Source organism: Penaeus monodon, chromosome 13 (assembly GCF_015228065.2).
Source record: "Penaeus monodon isolate SGIC_2016 chromosome 13, NSTDA_Pmon_1, whole genome shotgun sequence".
Taxonomy (NCBI): Eukaryota; Metazoa; Arthropoda; class Malacostraca; order Decapoda; family Penaeidae; genus Penaeus; species Penaeus monodon.
In genome coordinates this window covers 37,759,493-37,767,430 of record NC_051398.1, presented here as the reverse complement: position 1 = coordinate 37,767,430, position 7,938 = coordinate 37,759,493, and the positions used below count along the sequence as shown (strand labels likewise).

General features: G+C 42.4%; 1 pseudogene; it reads left to right on the top strand.

Moving 5' to 3' along the window:
* The first annotated feature begins 2,249 nt into the window (after positions 1-2,249).
* Positions 2,250-7,540, top strand: LOC119580488 (annotated as a pseudogene).
* The last annotated feature ends 398 nt before the right edge of the window (positions 7,541-7,938 follow it).

Here is a 7,938-nt window from a genome sequence, read left to right as displayed (position 1 = left end):
ATATTGTGCCGTGATTCTGAAAGTTGGGCAGTGAATCAGTCTGAAACTTTCTACACCTTGCGTATACATTGTACAGAGAGAAAAATCCAGAGGCTGTTTGAATATGTAAATGCTGATATTGCACATTATTGTCATTAGATTTCTGCACCAACTTATGCGGTATGGTGTCACTGACATAAATCAATAGGCCTGTCATTCCTGAGTTCGTATAGGAGTGGTAGCCTCTAATTCTAGGGGCGGTTTTTATTTTAGTGGCTGATGTGAAGGGCTCTTGTAAACAGATAACGTCAACATTATTGTTATGAATATAATAAAGCAAGTCATTAATTCTACGGTTGACATCACGTATATTCCATGAAAGAAAAGTAATTGTTTTCTTGTCCCCCATCACACCCTATGATTAGCTGATTGGTCAAATTTGTGTTTGATGAAACCCTTCAGTCTGCATATTTCTTGTACTGCATTACGTATCTGTGTTGCATCTTGTTTATTTATCTGCCTGCGCGCTTTCCGCGTATTGATACTATACGCATAATCCGTACCTGATACCATTTTCTGAGTGATGTCCCACAGTTCGTCCGTTTCCTGCGCATCTTCGTCGGCGGCATTTTTACTGTCACTGTTTTCAGATGGCTCGTCGTGCGTAATAATAATATCAGAGACCTCATTCGTATTTTCAACATCACTAACATCATCAGAACGCACATTTTCCCTGTCTACACGATCACTTTTGTTTTCCATTATCATTTTTTTTTCAATTCAGCGATCTCTTGCCTGATGCTTTTTTTCATTTCAGCAATCTCTTGCCTGATGCTTCTTATTTCCTCGACCGTATCCATCCCCCTGGCAGTTGCGGGAATTCCTGTGGGTTGGTGACGTCACACGGCCCTGGGTGGGTGGGTGTGGCTGGGCTGGGCATCGTCACTCCGCGGTCGATGGGTACGGTCGGGGCAGGTGGGGGGGGGTGCTTGTGGCTGTTTGTGGGGGCAGTAACGCTGCCAGGCCGTCACACCTTCCGCTCCGCACCTAACGCACCTCTTCACGATGATGGCTGCGTCTTCGTTGTCGTTGTCCTTTTCGTTGTTTCTTGCAGGGCAGTCCTTTGCCTGGTGAGCTTCTGCATAGACAGCACACGCTGTTTCCTTCCTGCAATATTTAGCTACGTGGCCATAACCCTGACACTTGTAGCAGACCACAACCTCTGAGCACCATGGTCGAATGGAGTTCGGCTCTATGTATCTATGTACTCTTTAGGTGGCGGCTGTTCACCGCTCCATACAATGATGAGCCTGTTCAAGGGCTGTCCGTCCTTATAAATCCTCCGGGCTTTAAAAACACCCGGAAGATGCAGTGCTTCCTCAGCGGCGGCCTCCTTCGGGAACCTGGTAACCAGGTATTCCCCGTATTTTTTTCTTTTTAGGCTGGTAGTCGTCTTTGTTCTGCAGGGAGATCCCCGCAACAGTGCCATTAACCATCATGGCCACATATTATTGTTGTTCCCGTCGTACATAGACGTAGCGCGAGGATATCCATTTCCCCTGGACCATGTCTAGCGGGCCTTCCTCTTGGAGGGGCGGCAACTGGCTAACCTCCCTCATCCACCTTATTTTATCGACGGAAGACGTGTCCTCCGGAAAGGCCAGTCTAATGTACCTCTCCCGAGGTAACAGGTATAGCACCCTGTTAACTTAGCACCACACTCAGTATTCGTAATTTTTACTAAGCACTGTTTTTTCTAGATTCCCTGACCATAGTATCCGACACAATTTGGTGTATGTACACCCACACACACCACGCACACTCTGGGTATAAGGACAACCCAAGTGAGGGTGTTTATCCCCGTAAAATCGTCCAGAACACAGGAAGGAATCCTGATGACGTCCTGCTTTGGTGTTACTAGGCTTACAACTGTTTATATATATGTGTGTGTAAGTGTGTGTGTTTGTGTGTACTTTACATAATTTTCCACGTTGCCATTTTGCCTTGCTGCGCCGAAGTCCAGATACGTAAACAGCTTGACAGGCCAACTCAAACCTTTTTATTGTGCACATAATTTCACTTTCAAACAGAACTCGTTGAGTAACAACTTTTACTCGCAATTAACCATAGTTTGTACAATTAAAATCACATGACAAGTCTTCACAGAAAAAAAAATGAAGAAATCCCTCGTTTCAGAAACCTCTTCGCTGGAGACCACGACCAAGAGGGCCCTTCTGCTCGCCTCGAAGCAGTGGGGATTCGGGGTCGGGATGGGGAATGCCCTCGACCCTCGCCCTCTCGCTTCGGCACGGCGGTCGAATCGGCAGCTGGTGATCCTTCTGCCGATGTTCCTCCCGCCCACGCCCACACTCTCGAACGGCTTCTTGGGAAAGCATGGGTCGGGGCCTCAGGTTTCTCCTTCTGTCGGACGGCACCTTTCGAGTCTGTTGAAGAACGTCTACGTAAGTGTGATGACGCAGGTAAGCTTTGTGGCGTGTTCATTTGCTCGCTATGATTGGACTTCTAGTTTCGACCGTTTTGTTAGTAGATGCATCAATCTGATGGCTATGTAATTTAGGCCAATCAATAGATATTACTATTGCAAAAGATCCCTGACTAGATAACTAAGGTATTTGGCTGCCTGCAGAATAATAAAATATGTGATGATGGTGATGGTGATGGTGATGGTGATGGTGATGATGGTGATGATGAGGGTGGTAATGAGGATGGTGAAGATAATGATAATAATAACGATAGTGATAATGAGTGATGATACTGATTAGCATCATAACGATTAGTATCATAACGATTTTTTTAACGGTAGGTTCATGTTTGAGCCACCGTGGACACAGCATGATACTTAATGGGTGCATCCATGCACACACGCATTGCCCGCGCGCGTGCGCTGATTTACATAATTTTAGGTAAAACGAACCTAAATACGATGAAGTTCCTTGGCACTTAATAATAATAATTATGATATTAATATGGTAATTATGATGATAATAATAAAGATAATAATAATAATAATAATAGTAATATGATAGTGATAATAATAATTTTATTATTATTACTTTTTATTATTATTATTATTATTATTATTATTATCATTACTATTATTATTATCATTGTCATTACTGTTATTAATGATAATAATAGTAATATAATAATAATAAGGATGATATAAATTGACATTAATAATGATAATAATGAAAACTATATTAATAGTAGAAGGATCATATCAATATGATAAAGAATGATAATAATGATAATAATAACCATGGTAATAATGGTGTATATATATAAATATAGATATAGATAAATAGATAGATAGTTGATAGTAGATAGATAGATAGATAGATATGTGTGTAGGTGTGTGTGTGTGTGTGTGTGGTGTGTTTGTGGTGTGTGGTGTTGTGTTATGTGTGTGTGTAGTTAGTATAGTAGAAGTAGTAGTAATGATATGATAGAAATGATGATAATAGTAGTGATAATAATAGTATTGATAATGATAATTTTTTTTTTTTTTTTTTTTTTTTTGATAATGATGATAATAAATCATAAATGGTAATGATCGTTGACTGTTGTATCAGTTACAAGTGGCCGTGCCGGAGAAGGACGCAGAGTGATGCTTTGGGAGCAATATCAGGTCACGCTAGATCTCCCAGTACATCTGAAACGGGTTGGATGCTGGCTACCTCGGGGTCAGGCTCTGAAATTCGGACCTTCTTCTCTGTCCCTCGTCCTGAATCTGGCGCTGATGCTGACGAAGGCCTGAAGACACGTCCCTGGCGGTGCACGGTCCACTCGGTTTCATTAAGGACTTGCGCAGGACTTGCAGAGTGAGTGAAGGGCTGAGGCTGCTGCTGGGGGCGGGCGTGCTCATCGGGCCGCGAGAGGAGGTAGCCAGCCGAAGAGGTGACCTGGACGGGGCTACACTCCGGTGCATGGCGGATGACGTAAGACTGAGCAGAGGGAGGGGAAGTAGAGTTTAGTATGAGCTGACTGAACAATCTTGGAGCACGAATGGCATAACAGATGATATGTTATGATATTGAAAAAAAAATACATGTTAATCTTCTGGACAGTGATTTTGAACGTTATAAGTGTTCATAATATGGCCATGTGTTCGCCTTCAGTTCCAACCTCTCACCATCCCTGACTACGGCCCGAAAGGCGACTATCGTGTCACAGGCTCCTTCGTAGATATCATGGCCATCATGGAGCGTTCCCTCAACTTCACGTAAGCCTTTCGCACTTTAAGCTGCCAGAGTCATTAGCCTCCTTGAGACATCTTTTGACATACTGAACCGAAACAAAGCATATAAAAATAAAGGAACTTCTCCAGAAATACCTACCAATAAATACCACAATTCAAAAAGTAAATTCATAAAACCGAGGTTATGAAAAAAGATGTATAACCCTCTTAATAACAGAATGATAAAAAGGTTTAGAAGAACAAATCTTCTTATTAGACTGAATAGGTCTTAATGATTCCCTTGCCCGGAAAAGGAAATTTGTTATTAAGGATACCCCAAAATTCCCCCAAGCTATTAAAAAAAGAGAGAGAAAATACGTACAAGTTCTAAAAGTACTATATAAAAAATCCCGTGAAACGGTGGCAAAGTTGTTCTCCAGTTCCTCACTACCTCCTGCTGATTGATATTCCACCTTTTTTATCTGTTTATTATTTCAGATTACTTATTCTCTTTTATAATTTGCTACTGTGCTGTGCTCTTTGTTTTTGTTCTTCGTTCTACGAGTACCACCACGAACATTTTAATGACTGTTTAGTTCTGCTTACATTTTTATTTATTGCTTAGATCAGTGTAATCAATAATCAAAATAGTAACTGAAATGAAAAAAGTAATTCATAAGTGTTATAAAAATTATCAAGTCATTAACCATAACTGAGCTCTTTCACTTAGTATTAAATAATAAGCAATATACAATAAACTTTCATAACGGAGCTCTGAAGGATCCAATCATCATGCGAAAGTGAAGAAAAACTGAAGGGAACAGCCACAATAAGGAATGAATAACACCCTAACGTTTTCGAATCGTCAAAAGCGTTCCTCATCAGACGAACAGATAACCGAAACGGTTCTATTTCGGTTATTTATTCGTCCTGATGAGGAACGCTTGACGAGTTCTACACATTACGATTCAATTTCATTTCTTATTATGGTTGATTTCTTTTTAACTTTGTGTAAACGTTACTGTGTGTATATATGAAGAGGTTTTTGCTCCCTCTGTTCAGTTTTCCAAACTTTCTCCACTCTTTAGATTTAACATCATGCTTTTCACATTCCTCCTCCTCTCTCCCCTTTTTGCTTTATTTATGTTTTGCTGTTGCAGATGCAGTTGGTCTCGCCCTGAGGATCGCGCTTGGGGACGTTGCAGCCCGACGGAACCTGAACGGCATGGTAGCGACCTCATAGCCGACAAGGCGACGTCATTGTGGCAATCGGCAGGACGCTTCCCAGGGAGATGGTGGTGACTTCACTCTCCCGCTGCTCTTAGACAGGTGCGACAGTTAATTCAGTTATTTTCACTGCATCAGATCGATATGGATATATATAGTACTACTGATTTCTTTCATCGTTCAGTATCATTCTAGTATGCGCCCAGTAACACATAGTTTTTACAGTATTGATTTTCGTTCAGCCCTTAACATTCCATCCCTCACCACTTGCCAGGCACGTCCTGGTCCTCCGTCGCCAGGAACAACCAGTTCTGGAATCTCTTGGTCAAGCTACACTCAGGAGTTCAGCTTGGATGCTGGGCAGGCGCTGTAATGATGATACTGTTCATGGGTCCTGCATAACCCTCATAACGCGTTACAGCAGGTCGTCGGGGGCCAAGTTCACTATGTCGACGGCATACTGCTCATACTAGGGCAGCTTGTCAACAAGGTTGGTGAACCGTGTCACACCAAGTAATTTCTAATTTCCACCACATCCCCTTCGCCATTTCTTTCCAGCGTATTCTGCAAATTTATTTCCCTTCTGATGCTTCCAGACATTACTGACTCTTCTTTTGCCGTCTAAAACGTAACCCCCCCCCATCTTTTTTCTGACATCAGATAATATGTATATTCTTGTTAACTTTCCAACAGGGACCAGCAGGATATTCAAGGAACGGCGGGTCGTATCGTTCTGCTGACGGCGCTCCTGCTGGCACGATCACCTATATCCACTACACATCTTTTCTCATCTCAGCCCTTTCCGTGAACCGACTTTTGCTGCCATTTACCACCCTGGCTGAACTCACCCGTTGTCAATAGTCACCAGCTGATGGTCCTCAAGAGCACAGGCAAGAGGATGTTTTAAAGGTCAAATGGAGCGGATCATGATGAATAAAATCTGATAGATATGAAGGTCAATACATGAGATACGGACAGAACATACCTTATGCATCTTTACAAATAGTTCCCATTGCTCTTTTTGCCGCAGTTTTGGTTTTATTCTTCCAGTTCTCAGCTAACCCTGTGTACCAAAAAGCCTGGTCGAATATACAAGCTGAGGAAAATGGGGAAGCGTTGCCACCAATGACATAGGCTTTGCAAAGGTGTTGGAGGGAAAGAACGTGTACCTCACAACAGAGTCCTGAATACAGTTACCAGTAGGTTGGAATTTTCTTGCTTGAAACAAATAAGAATAAAATTGCTAAGCATGTATTGATGAAGATAGATATTTTACTTGTGCTGATATGATTATTAGAGCAGAAGCTGCTTTTTATTGATAAAGTATGGTAAGATACTTAATTGAGATCATGAATATCTATGTATGCGTATATATATGACGAGTAACAAAATTATATTAAAGAAATAGACTCATTTTGTAAACAAACTGAATATGTAAACAGATCAACTTTATAAACCCAACCACTAAAATCACAATATACACCGTCCCTTCTTTAAAGGCGCTATTTGACGGGATAAAATCAAGCCTCTCCTTCTCAGGTATGGCAGCGACAGTCGCATGCTGGCTCTGACGAAGGAGAAATATATTACTCTCTTCGTCAGCGTGGCGGTTACGAAGAAATCGCAGCTGAAAGACCTCTTTGATAACAGGTTGTGCTTTTAGATTTATAACATGTCGTAAGGGGTCTACTTTTAAGGATTTAAGGATTGCGAGTATTTAAAGATAAATAGTTTGAACGTGTATGCACATTTCTCATGTAGGTTTAATTTTGAATTCTAAATTACCTAACTAATCCAACAGACACAACCAAGTCATATCAGAATAACTGTATGATTAACCGAGAAAATACACTCCTTAATCAATGACTGCGAATCTTAATACTTAATCTCCCGTTTTCCTTTCTCTTCTCGCTCAGGTTAGTGAGGATGCGAAGTGCAGGATTGCTGAGCAAATCCTGAAGGACTGGGAGAAGCGCGACCCCACCCCTGTCCAACGCCGCTCCCCCCCTGTCACTCGCCAAGACAGGGTCAGCCTTTCTACTCCTCGCAGCTGGCACGGCACTGTCCCTGTGTGTCCTTGGGATGGAAGTCCTTCTGAGGCGTTGCTTAAAGAGAAGCACACTGGCATCGAGGTGAATCAAGATGAAAAAAGTGGATTAAAGATACAGAGAAAAATAGAAAGCGAACGAGAGAGAGAGAGAGAGAGAGAGAGAGAGAGAGAGAGAGAGAGAGAGAGAGAGAGAGAGAGAGAGAGAGAAAGAGAAAGAGAGAGTGAGCATGAGGTGCTTCTTGTTTGTGCGGAGTTTGCTGTTGAAATACCCCCGTATAGTTGGTGTAGAGAAACGCACGGTCTGGTTCGAAGGTTACGTAAATACTAGCGTTGAGACGTAGTGCACAGGCGTGCCGGAAGAGATAGGTCCGGCAAGGGGCCTAGAGTGTGCCCCCTAAGAAGAGCTGCGTCCGAGACAATTCCTCGAGTAGAGTGTTTGCAAAGGCCAGATGCAAAGGGGCGTGACTAGTAGCGCGGGATGCCG